We start from the raw sequence: 13,586 nt of genomic DNA, 5'->3' as shown, positions 1-13,586 counted from the left end.
AATTCCATAGTTAACAAAGTCCACTGGGTTCCAATCACTAAATAGCCGAAAAGGAACATCTGGCGTTCCAATGTTGGCTGCTAAGTAACTGAAAGGACAATGTAAAATGACCATAGTGTTTCTAGCCTGGAAATAGTCTCGCTATTTCACCAGGGACCAGCATTTCTCTATCTTTAATTAATAAACAGCTCCTAAAGCCAGGCCACTAACAGAAAAACAGGTAAGAATGCTGGCACTCTGGTCTGCTGCCATCTGTCTGCCTCCAGGCAGGTAAAATGCCCCTGCTCATTTGAGGAACTGGAGGAATCGTATTGAAAAATTCCTGTGGGCCTCTTGCAATCTGTATTTAAGTTACAGGAATTTTGAAATAATATTAATTCCAACTTTTGTCCTTTAATTGTGGTTCAATGTGGAAAATGTTATATTTTGTAGGCTTTAATTAGCATTACAATGAGCTGTGTGTCTCATGACTGAAATCTAGTTCTTTAAAATTTCAAAATGATGATAAATTAACAGGCTACCTTAGATATAAATTGCCCCATTGGTGAATTTAGAAAGAGGTTATGATCGGTACAAAGCAATACAAGGACTGTCACATAAAATACCTACTTGCTGTATTTTTCTTTAGTTCCCGACAAATTGATTTATGAACCTTAGTGACCACATTTATTAGTTGCTCTTAGAAATCAATGGTGTGTATAATTAAAGGTAATAATATGAAGGTATGAGGCTGATAAAGTTTCATTTCCACTTGATAATTGTAACAATTAATTCACTAAAAATGTCCTTACAAATTAACATAATTGTGCACTGTAAAAAGAGCTGTTCTAATCTTAAATTTTGAACAGCTATTCATCACACTTGATTCATTGCTGCCCACCATCTTCAGCGTTTCAATGTAAGGTTGCTGCAGGTAACATGGTTTATGTTTGAAAATGATACAAGGCTCTAAACTATTAACAGTATTCCCCTGTTTTCTGGGAATTTAGTGCTTTTAAAAAAATCAACCGATGGGATTTGGGACATGGTCCTTGGTGAAACAATGAGTCTACTTCCAATCTAGGAACATATCCTTCCAAGTAGCAAGTCTTCTATGTGATTTTCACTGCAGCTGCACAATTAAGAGACTTATCTCTGGAAATGGTGTCTGGCGTGGGTGGTGCAGTTTGGGATGAAGAGTCAGAAACCCAATAAAGCTGAGTAAGTGTAGGGGATGCCAGAAGCATTCATGACAGTATTACTGTGCATTGCATGTTTCTCACTGGGGGAAGTGAGTGGATGACAGATAGCAATCCCCCGATTCACAGAAGCATCTCCTGAAGTGGTGGTGGAAGCAGTGGCGACACAGAGGTAACTCTATGTACCAGCAGTCAGTGAGCAAAAGCCGGTCAACCTCACCAAGCCGTCTTGGCAGGAGTTTGCAGAGGAGGTGAGCAATCCGAGTTTGTTGAAGATCTTGTTCAATGCAAGTGAGAGTTCAAGGCTTTGAGATCCAACAAAGTGAGAGACATGCAACTCTCAATTCACTCATATTTATCCATTTGGATCCAACATCACAGATAAGAATGACAACACAAGATGAGAATCAATTTACATATCACAAATGTTACAGATGAGTCAATAATGAATACCCATAGTCGAGGCCTCAGGGCACATTCACCTAAGGTCACCTTGACACAGAACCTCAGACATTGAACCTCAGGAGCCACAACAAAAATAAATGTATGATCATTTGTCAGATTTCTCAGGGATAAAATGGAACCTTCTGTTGAAGATGGAAATGTTCAACTTGACGACAAATTCCATGATATCTCTGGTATGTAAACATCTACACCCTGGGGGTCACTAGAACTTAGACCATATTTGATCAAATGACCAGAGTGTTTGTGGCCTGGAAATGGTCTGATTATTTCACTAGGGACCAGCATTTCTCTATCTTTAATTAATAAACAGCTCCTAAAGACACACCACTAACAGACAAGCAGGTAAGAATACTGCCAGTTGTCGGCCTCCAGGCCACTTGATCTGTAAGTAGATACGTCTCTGAAGTATGAACCTAGCAAATGTGTCTCCATGACACTGCGGAGTGAAACGTCCCTGCAGTCATTGTAGTCTCCTCTGTGATTAACAACAGATTTCAATATAGAGGCAGAGAGTGATGGTTATTCCTGTGAACTGATCTTCGTTGAAAAAAAATCAAAATTAGAGAATCCTTGTGGAACAATAATTTAAAACCAGTATTTTTCATCAAGCAAATGACTGCTGTCCCCTATTTTGTTCATGGAAACTGTAGGTTGACTGGATTGCTGGTTTGTAATTGCAAAGTAATGCCAATAGGATCTTTCAATTCCCACAAGGGCCAAGGTTACAATGGAGGACTCTTCTTCTCAAACCCTGCCCTTGCCTGATCCTGGTGACTCTCAGGTTAAACCACCCCCAGCTGACTCTCTCTGATGAGACAGCAGCTGTATGGTATGGTAAGACTGCAATGACTTTACATTCAATCGAACTCTGCCTAAAGTGTTGGGTTTCTGAAAGGGTAGTCTCAGGATTCAAGGTCATTAGCTTTGTTTTCAAAAGAATCTAGGATGAACTTTTGTTTTTCAAATTTAATTCAGAAAATACCAAGGTTAGGTTCAGAAGCAAGGTTTATTTCTCCACTAGAAAGAGTTAATTACTGTTTGGGGAACCAGTCTCTCAGCAGAAGTGTTTAGTGTGTAAGATTTCCACATTAGGACAGATTGGTTGGAAATATACAATATATTGGAACTAAAAAAGTTCAGACTTCAGATTTGTGAAAGGTATCCATCAGCAGACTTGGAAAAGTCTCAACAAATTGATTCAATGGTCTATATACAAGAAACTGTAAGGAATCAGGTATGTAGAAACCTAAAGACTTGAAATAAAGGTGTAATTTCTCTGGACCTATGTCTCTGTTATGGGTGGCATCAGGAAACAGGTTGAAAATTTGTTTTTGCTGCTTGTTTTATGTTCATTTCAAGTGTTTTCTACATTGAGATAGTTTTTTTTTAAATTTCATCTTCTGTGTAATGAACTTCAGTTCTGGTGTGAAAAAAAGCAATTGCAGTGTCATGTGACACATCATACATTGGGGAAACCAAGCGGAGGCTTGGGGACCACTTTGCAGAACACCTCCGCTCGGTTCTCAATAAACAACTGCACCTCCCAGTCGCAAACCATTTCTACTCCCCCTCCCATTCTTTAGATGACATGTCCATCATGGGTCTCCTGCAGTGCCACAATGATGCCACCCGAAGGTTGCAGGAACAGCAACTCATATTCCGCTTGGGAACCCTGCAGCCCAATGGCATCAATGTGGACTTCACCAGCTTCAAAATCTCCCCTCCCCCCACTGCACCACACAACCAGCCCAGCTCTTCCCCTCCACCCGCTGCATCCCAAAACCAGTCCAGCCTGTCTCTGCCTCCCTAACCTGTTCTTCCTCTCACCCATCCCTTCCTCCCACCCCAAGCACCTCCATTTCCTACCTACTAACCTTATCCCACCTCCTTGACCTGTCCGTCTTCTCTGGACTGACCTATCCCCTCCCTACCTCCCCACCTATACTCTCTCCACCTATCTTCTTTTCTCTCCATCTTCGGTCCGCCTCCCCCTCTCTCCCTATTTATTCCAGAACCCTCACCCCATCCCCCTCTCTGATGAAGGGTCTAGGCCCGAAACGTCAGCTTTTGTGCTCCTGAGATGCTGCTGGGCCTGCTGTGTTCATCCAGCCTCACATTTTATTATGTGGCAGTGTCATGTGATTTGATTTCAGTGACTCTCCGCTACCTTAGTCAACCAAGCGAAAAGAAGAATCTATCAAGACAGGTTTCATTCTGCATCTAACTTGCCCATTAAAATCATTACTTGGGATCATAACACCTTTGTGACCTTTGTTTTTATGTAGTTTGTTGATCATGTCATTGCACATCTTCTGCAAGTGGAGTCTTCTCCCAGTAGTGAAGGAGAAAATCATAAAGATGTGGCAAAATACTTTTTGTGCCTGAGCAATTCAGCAGGGGTTGTGACTATGCTGCTGTTAATTAGGCAACTTACGGACATCTCAAGCTCAAGTGATGAATTATAGCTTCTCAAACATCATTGTGGTACAGAAGTAAACTCTTCAGTCCATCATATCTATATTGGCTCCCTGAGCATTTCAACTTTGCGCCAATTGTAATCTAATCGTAACTCTGTACAGTTAAACAACATTCCGATGCCTTCTTGAATACCTTAAGTTAACCCTGCCCCCACCGCAATTCCACGCTGTGCCTTCCAGATCCTAACCACTTGCTGTGTGAAATAATGGAGCCTCACCTCAGTTGTGCAAAACAAATGAAAACTGTATTCTTTCCCATTTGTGCCTTTTTTAGTCTAAATCACCCATGACTGGAAGATGTAGTAGTGCATGAGCAGTGGATTGGGAGATGTTCACCTCACAGGAATAAAGCTCACAGTATCATTCAGCACAGCAAGATGGTACTTGTGAATCAGCTAACTTCAGTGAAGCACCTTTGCTAACAACAAGGGCAAGTACTTTCTTGACCCCTGCATATGTGTCCCTTAGGTTTCGAATATCACAGCCTGTTTGAATTTGTTAAGATAAGTTGATTACTTTTTTATACGCAGAGTATCTCTCTATTTTTTTACACAGCTGTCTGGATAATTTTCAAAATTTGCAGGTTTTAGCAGTACTTATGATGTGCCTTATGTAGGAGCTTGGTTGTTTTTGCTTCAATGGCCAGTATCAACTCAGCCAAGTAGATCTCATCGGGGAAACCAAGCGGAGGCTTGGGGACCGCTTTGCAGAACACCTACGCTCAGTTCGCAATAAACAACTGCACTTCCCAGTCGCGAGCCATTTCAACTCCCCCTCCCATTCCGCAGACGACATGTCCATCCTGGGCCTCCTGCAGAGCCACAACAACGCTACCCAAAGGTTGCAGGAACAGCAACTCATATTCCGCTTGAGAGCTCTGCAGCCCAAAGGTATCAATGTGGCCTTCACCAGCTTCAAAATCTCCCCTCCACTTACTGCATTTCAAAGCCAGCCCAGCTCGTCCCCACCTCCCTAACCTGTCCTTCCTCCCATGTATCCCCTCCTCCCACCTCAAGCCCCACCCACATCTCCTACCTACGAACCACATCCCGCCCCCCTGACCTGTCCATCCTCCATGGATTGACCTATCTCCTCCCTACCTCCCTACCTACACTCACCTGTACTGGCTCCATCCCCGCCTCTTTGACCTGTCTGTCTCCTCTCCACCTGTCTTCTCCTCTATCCACCTTCTATCCGCCTCCCCCTCTCTCCCTATTTATTTCAGAATCCCCTTACCCTCCCCCATTTCTGAAGACGGAACTTCAGCCTTCCTGCCCCTCTGATGCTGCTTGGCCTGCTCTGTTTATCCAGCTCTACACCTTGTTATCTCTAGGTCTCAAGCCAGTCTTTATTGTGGGCTTCACCTTTACCAAGTGATGCTTCTACCACTCCATAGATTTTCCAGCTCAGTGGCTTCTCAGCTTTATTGATATCAAAATCAGCACTCCTGGGTAAACCTTTAGCATCCAGCAAATGTTCTCAACTCGGTGAAACTTGTTAGCATTTGGCATCATTACTTCTTCAAAGGATATTGAAACAAAGCAGCCTGTTGTGTTTAGAATTTGGAAACTTTCAGGTTTACACTTTTGCTGCGCTGCTGACAAGAGAGTGGTTGGTTTCTTAGTCTGTTTTGTGAGAGGTGTGAATATGAAGATCACTGCTCAATTACGCCCTCTCACAATGATTAGATCTAATTGCGCCAATGTTCAGACCTCGAATTATGCCGTGATATCTTGTGTAAATGTCCACTTTGACAGAGGGTATTGGTGGAGCAAAGACTATTGAGACCACCAAATTGAAGAATGTGTAACCTATTATCATTGATCTTGCTCAACTGTGGTGACTGAGGGACGTCGGCCATGGATTTCATTATGCCCGGATGCATACATTGAAGTCATCCAGGGTGAATAGCCTCTCATCAATTGGAATGTTCTGCAAAATGCCACCAAGAGAGCCATTGAACAAAAGCAGGGTTGATTTGTAGGCATGTACAATGTTGACTGTATCTCCAACAGATGATAATTGCACAATGATGAGGTGCTTCAGGGCCACCACTAGTGACTTATTTAAGTGTCAGCTGGTCATTCACTACAAAATCTACATTATGCTCATGGCAATCTGCTACACTCTTTCCATGCCTGTGGAAGAAGTAATTAACCGATCAAGTAAAGCCTGTGACAGTTAATCTGTTATCTAATAGAGCAGCAGTGTTGACACCAAGTCAGTCAGGCTTTTTTTGTACTTATTTGCAGTGGAGTGTCAGTCATTGTCTATAAAAGGGCCCATTGTCCTTGGCATTCCTGCTGTCAAGCTGAAATGTTACCTTTCTTTGTTTGATGCATACCCTAGGTGTGGTTTCAGGAGCTGCAGATTTGCCTAGCATCAGACGTCATTAAGATGGTGATGGAGTAGGTCTCCTGAACTGGGGCTTGTCCTCGCTGACTGATTTTCTTTTCATTTCTTCGTTTTTCCTTTGCATACCCCATGTCTTGAGCTTGGATGGGATTGGAGACAGTGAGGGACCCCAGCGTGGACTAGGGTAGACCCAGCATGGACCTTGTGGCAGCAATGTGGAAGCCCCTGCTTACTTACCCAGGGCAAGCACGGGACCTGGTATTGGAATAAACAGGTGCTACATCGATGGAGGCAACATCAGTGATGTGGGCCCAGCACCAAAAGATGACACCTGACGATAGGTGACTGCAGTGTTGGTTGGGTATGGCAATAAAGGCAGGGAAGCAGTGGCAGTAGGGCATCATGTGACATCAAAGTGGGTCCAGTCGCGAAAGATGCAACTCTGATGTTGGTGGGCCTGGCGTAGGCAGCATTGAGGTGGTGGAGAAGGAATGGCTGCACAGGCATCATTGATGATGAGCTGGCTCAGGACTGATGGATTCTTTCTGAGCTGTATCTTTCTCTTTTTACTTATTCTTAAAACTATTCAGAAGGGTGCTAGATCTTGGTAACAGGGGTAAAGCTTTTCACCATATTTTACTGACTTTCTCACCATAAAATACACATGACAATAAACTAATTCATTCATTCATTCATCTGTAACTCAATCCTGACCTTGAAAGCTAATAATCAATAGATAATAAAATCCTCTACATCTGGAGCTTAGATAGCTACAAGAGCTGCTAGATGTTGCTGACTTGAGGTAAAAAAAATCAACTCCCCATGGGACAGCACTTCGGATTTCATTGTGCTTTCCCTCTTAGCTATCAACACCATTCATCTATGTGAAATAAATAAATTATAATTTTTTTTTTGTTTTGTCCATTATTTGAATAATGTTCTTAATACATCCAGAGCACATGATGCCATGAGGGTGGTTTTCATCCATCAGTCATGCATATTTTAAAACTGGGCATTCAAATATGAAAATCAGGTGACACCTTCACCAAATAAGTTGATGCAAAATGTCAGAGAGATGCAATTGTGGTGCAATTGAAAAATGAACAGACAGAAGACTGCTTAGATATGCAAATTACACTCCTCCATGAGTTTTTGCTCCCCCAGTTGGAATGCTTAGATAGGAAAGGGTAAAGAATGAGCCTTTGAACATTTCAAACATACAGGCATTGAATGATTTACCAGGTCTCATTAAAGTCATAGCAAATTTTTTTAGAGGTGGGTTGGAAAAGAGAAAGATGCCAAAAATCTCCCGTCTGCTTCTATCAATTTATTCCAGTGTAAAATCTATATGGATAATGCTTTAAGTTTTTTTTTCCATATCCCCACATAGAAATAAAGCACATTTAAAGTTGTTTCTGATGAAACATTTTCAGTTTGGCTTAATGTGAAATCTCGTTGGGTCCACCTATCACATACTGTAATAATCATCTCAATCGTAACATTAATGGCTTTGCTAGTCTTCACCAATGATCTACAGAAGGTTAAAATGGATTTTTGCAGCCATATATGGAGAATATTTCTTGTCGTGCAATACATTTTGTAGTTTCGGAAATATTGGGTGAGTTATTTGCAGCAAGTATTTGTAACAAGTCCTTTTGTGAATTACCATAAATACTATTCTTAGGATGCATTATCAGACTTTACAAATTGTGTTTTTGAAAATAAAAAATAAGTGGATAGTTGTCTTGCTTTTAATCCTTTGTGTTCCAATTCACTTTGATAGCAGGTATACTCCTGATCTGATTGATAACATTCTTGGATCTATTTTTGAGGAGGAAGATCACTGAATGCCTGGCTTTAAACTTACAATAGGCTTTTCTCCTGGAATTAAATGACAGCTTTAATATTTAGCCAGTGTTGAAAAGAGTTCTTCAGCAAACCCTTGACAACTCAGGAATTTAATTACAGGATTGTTCCAGTATTAAGTGTCCACTGTAAGTCTACCTGAAATCAGGCCTATTGCTCAATTGAAACTTGGCTTTTGTTGTCCAATAAATGTTGAACGACTCAGAAACTGAACCACCTTATGGTGTATTGATTGCATTAATGGAAAGGAGGGCAATGCAACTGGAGTGAGATCATTCCCATATTATTCATGCAAATCCCAGAGTAGCACACCTCCAGTTGTTGAACTCTCAACTTCTGCATCTTTCTGAGACTGTTCTATTGTACCGTAAAATTTAATGAGCAGGCTAGCACGACAGACATTCTGCCTATTTATAAAATTGTTTTATCCGTCTTATATACATTGTAGAACTCCAATTTAAATAGATTTATCAGGCTACCCAGCAGACAAGCCAAGGAAAATGGAGGCTGAATGGAATAAGGCAGTAAGTTCAGCACCTCCTGTTCCAGTCAGAAATTTCCCAAATTCCCTCTTTGGGTAAAGTTCAAATCTCCTAAAGCCAGTAGACTGACTGATTTCTTTGATGCATGCAAGCAAAAGTCTTACAACTAGCAATATTTATATCGAGGCGAAGCTCCAGTCTAAAACACATTATAAAATATTGAGGTTACTTGCCAATTATAGAACGGAAAACAGTTTCATATTTTTGGAGATTATATATTGTCTGTATTAAATTAAAGTGAATGGTACATTGTAATAAAATTGGTTCGAGTGATCCAACTAAAAACTGTCAGCAAGCAGTGTAATGAAAAGTTAAGCCAAAAACAAAAATATGAAATGATTATGATGATCATTTTCTATTTTTCTTTGCTTTCAAAAAAAGTGACAAACATTCAGTTTCCATCTTTAGCTTACTCAGTGAATATTAAAGATAAAATTTTATGCTGATAGATATTATGTTGGGAGAAATAAAGGTAATAATTTCTCAAAGATAAAGAAAACAATGCTCAAAGTCCATTATGTGTAGAGAATTAGCAGGGCTGTTCCATTGATTATGACTTGCATGAATAATTACACAGTCAAATTGAGACCACTCCTGTCACTAAACTCATAAAGTTGTATGGGCCAAGTAATCATCGATTCAAAAAGTGATTTGCCCATTTTAGTTGTAGTTTAACAAGCACCAGCAAAATTATGCGATATTCCCTAATTTTGCACACTGTGACCTTTAAAAAGTGAAATTTCATCTACGGTCATGCAAATTTTGCAGATCTGAGTCATGTTCCTGGGCTAATTATACTTTGTTTTTAAAACATGTCAAGCAGATTGAATATGAATAGGAAGGGTTCAGAGGGATCTGGGCCAAATACTGGCAAATACGGCTAGATTTATATGAGATATCCGGCCGGCATGGAAGAGTTAGATCAAAGTTTCCATGTTGTATATCTCTATGATTCAATGTCTCTAAGTAAACTTAAAATTTTAGTAATTAATTTCAAGTGTTCAGGAAATTTGTGGTAAAAATTGTCAACAACTTGTTTCTATGAAGAAGCCTTACAGTACAATATCATAAATGAACTTCAAAGAGTAAGTTAAATGTACTGGCCTGGGTGTTGTGATGACCAGTTAATCATCTCTGCACTGTAGATGATAGTTGCACATGAGCACCCTGTGGAATACCAGTGGTCACAAACTCTGAAAGAATTATCTGGGAAGTTAAAGTTTCAGCTGGACAATTCCCCTATGCCTAGAATCCACCGTAAGTATCCACATAAACCAGAGAATTTGGAGTATACATAAATTGATACTCAGGAAAAGTTCTGAGTAAGTATTGAACTGACCACCTCCCTCCCACAGCCCTACCCTGCCCACCATCAAACTTACATCACACACCTGCAAATCCATCACAACTCACTGTACCTGTGACCCTTTTCTTCCAGTACCCGACACTGCCCTGGTCCAGGTCCATCTCCCTGGAATCTCCAAGAACCCAGACTTCCTTCCAGCCATTAGACCCACCAACAGGAACCAACACCTCCCTGTCCCAGGCCTAACATCCAAGCCCACCAACCTGCTCCTTATGCAATCCCACCCCTAGGCCCCACTGCAGATACTACTCCACCAAATGCTGGCTCTAAAACCTTCATTGCGTCTGTTGCTGGACACACTATCTCCCTGTCATCAAAATGTCGGCTTAATACTTAACATCTTATCACTCACCTGACACCTTTACCACTTTGCATATGGCACCATCTCTGCCAGAAGCTTACTGACCAGCACCTTACCCAGCTATCACTTGGTATCTGACCTAGTGGCTCCTTACCCATTACAAACTTGGGACCAAACCCACTTGATGCCCAACACCCTAACCACCTGGCATTCAACGTCAACTTCCATCCTACAACCTAATCTCTCATTTATTTTATGTAATTAACCTTTGACAGAAGTTACCAAAGTGTCTTTGATGCCGTGTCTTCAAGTGGCGTCTAACTGCGCTGAATAAATTTGGTATGGTTTACCTTCACCTCACTTTCTATGCCAAGAAAGGCCTGTCAGAATGGAAACACTGAAACAGAGCAAACTGCAGTCTTTGTACGGGAATGCAGAATGCTTTAATTTCCAAACTGAAACAAAAGAGGGCACAGTGGCAATTTGATAATAAAATGTGAGGCTGGATGAACACAGCAGGCCAAGCAGCATCTCAGGAGCACAAAAGCTGACGTTTCGGGCCTAGACCCTTCATCAGAGGGCCAAATACTGGCAAATACGGCTAGATTTATATGAGATATCCGGCCGGCATGGAAGAGTTAGATCAAAGTTTCCATGTTGTATATCTCTATGATTCAATGTCTCTAAGTAAACTTAAAATTTTAGTAATTAATTTCAAGTGTTCAGGAAATTTGTGGTAAAAATTGTCAACAACTTGTTTCTATGAAGAAGCCTTACAGTACAATATCATAAATGAACTTCAAAGAGTAAGTTAAATGTACTGGCCTGGGTGTTGTGATGACCAGTTAATCATCTCTGCACTGTAGATGATAGTTGCACATGAGCACCCTGTGGAATACCAGTGGTCACAAACTCTGAAAGAATTATCTGGGAAGTTAAAGTTTCATGCTCTGATGAAGGGTCTAGGCCCGAAACGTCAGCTTTTGTGCTCCTGAGATGCTGCTTGGCCTGCTGTGTTCATCCAGCCTCACATTTTATTATCTTGGAATCTCCAGCATCTGCAGTTCCCATTATCTCTCACAGTGGCAATTTGCATCTGATTCAATTCCTCAGAAAATCCAGCCCTTTATAATTAGCCCCCATTTATCCCAATTTTTCAAAAGGGCTTCATGGTCAATTACGTTGTTCTGAAGTTCTGTTGCAGTTGTAATACAGGAATTACAGCAGCCAATTTGTGCACGATAAGATGTTCCCACCAGCTATGGAGAAATGTTTGAAAGGCCACACTTCTGAAAGTACAGCATTCCTTTAGAGCTGCACTACATTACCTGTCAGCTCAGATTTGATGTTCAAGCCTCTGGAGTAGTAATGAAACCCACGACCTCCTGGCTTTCGTGGCAGAGCTACCAATTGAAAAAATGTCAAAGATGTTCTTAAGCCTGCAGCAAAATGTGACAGTTTGTACAGCTATTGAGCCACATAGCGGGCCCAATGTCAATAACGAATGTCTAGACAACTAGTGGAAGTGGCTGAAGTCGAGAAATGCAGGACCCATATTATGGCCAAGTCATTGCACATGATATATATGAGTAGTAAAACAACACCGTTGATAAACCATATGAAAAACAGTCGGCTGTGCTAAAAATGTATATATTTTTTATATCCTACAAGTGTCAATATAGAGTAAAACCAGTTCAGTATGACTAGTTATTGCTATTTGCAATCAATTCACTTAACAGGATATAATAGCTTGTGGAAAATACTAGGAACTGGTAAAATAAAAAAAAGTCAAATCAAGTAGAAGTAAAAACAAGTCTGATTCAAAACATTCCATACCATGAAAACATATTGCAATCTATTTGTATTAGTAGCACCAATATCAAGATCTGTAGGACTTGAGGGGTTGTGTAGGATTATTATTGTAATTATATGTTAGTCTCACAATCTATCATGTTAATTTATGCTTTTTTTCAATTGTATTCTTTTCAAGCAATAACATTGCTTCCAATATCATACAAGAAACAAAATGTTAACTGTGCCTATGTGTTCATTATATAATGACCTTCACTGAACAAAGAGCATTGACAAATGTAGACATGAAGAATTCTTCATGCCTGAACCAAAAGTGTCATTTTCATGACTTGATGCAGGAGCTATTGTGGGAAAGATCATAGCAAGTGTTAATGAGGAAATAGAGGGTGAAGAGTCTAGTGTCATTCACCAATTGTGTAAGGTAGCAATGTTAGGCATGGTTTCAAGATTTGTTCATGTAATATAGATTCAGCGTGAAGGATATTCAATCAGACTTTTGCAGTCTGCATGGTTATATGCATGTCATGAGTGTAGTAAGCGTGTAATTCTACTGTTGCTGCTGTTAAAGTGTTTGGAATTCCAACTCCAAGATGTAGTGTTGGGTAACCTTTACTTGCTCCAACCTGCAGGGATTCTTCGATGTCAAACATATCCATTGTTCAAAGCTCACCTAAATAAAGTGAGAATCCTCAATGTTGCCGAGTCAAAATCCTGAAACTTGTTTCCTAATTAAATTATGGATCTATTTACACCGGTTCAAAGGCAACTCATCACCACTTTCTCAAAGGTAACTAGGGATGGGCAATAAATGCTGATTCAGCCAGCAAAGCCCACATGCCCTGAATGAATTGAAACAAAGCATCAAGAGGTGATGTACTATTTACAGTTAAAATGCACAAAGTTGCAGAAGAGCATCTAACTAACCTATAATTTGGTAATTATTTATTTTTTGCAAAAATATATGTGGTTTTCTGAAAACAAGTAAGCCCAGAAAATTCAACAGAATTTGATGATTTTTAAGAATATTTTATTGTTGCTTGGGAATGTGGGTTCTGAAATAGAGGTAAACAGATTTTGGTTTATAATTCCGTGAAGAATGATGTTCTTTTTCCAAGTATCGGAAATTCATTTTTTATTGCAGTCTGTCAAAACAATTTTCAAGACATAATACAGCTTAAGCGAAATGATTATCAAATCACCTGAGAGACAAATGCTGAAATGTTT

At 40.4% G+C, this 13,586-nt stretch overlaps 1 protein-coding gene across 1 annotated transcript in view; it reads left to right on the top strand.

The window, feature by feature from the left end:
* The window catches only part of LOC125454115 (low-density lipoprotein receptor-related protein 1-like), a 1,886,982-nt gene that overhangs the window by 1,066,362 nt on the left and 807,034 nt on the right, over window positions 1-13,586 (top strand). The gene's annotated exons all lie outside the window — the stretch shown is intronic.

This window comes from Stegostoma tigrinum, chromosome 7 (assembly GCF_030684315.1).
Source record: "Stegostoma tigrinum isolate sSteTig4 chromosome 7, sSteTig4.hap1, whole genome shotgun sequence".
NCBI classification, from domain to species: Eukaryota; Metazoa; Chordata; class Chondrichthyes; order Orectolobiformes; family Stegostomatidae; genus Stegostoma; species Stegostoma tigrinum.
This window is presented reverse-complemented; position numbering and strand designations above follow the sequence as displayed.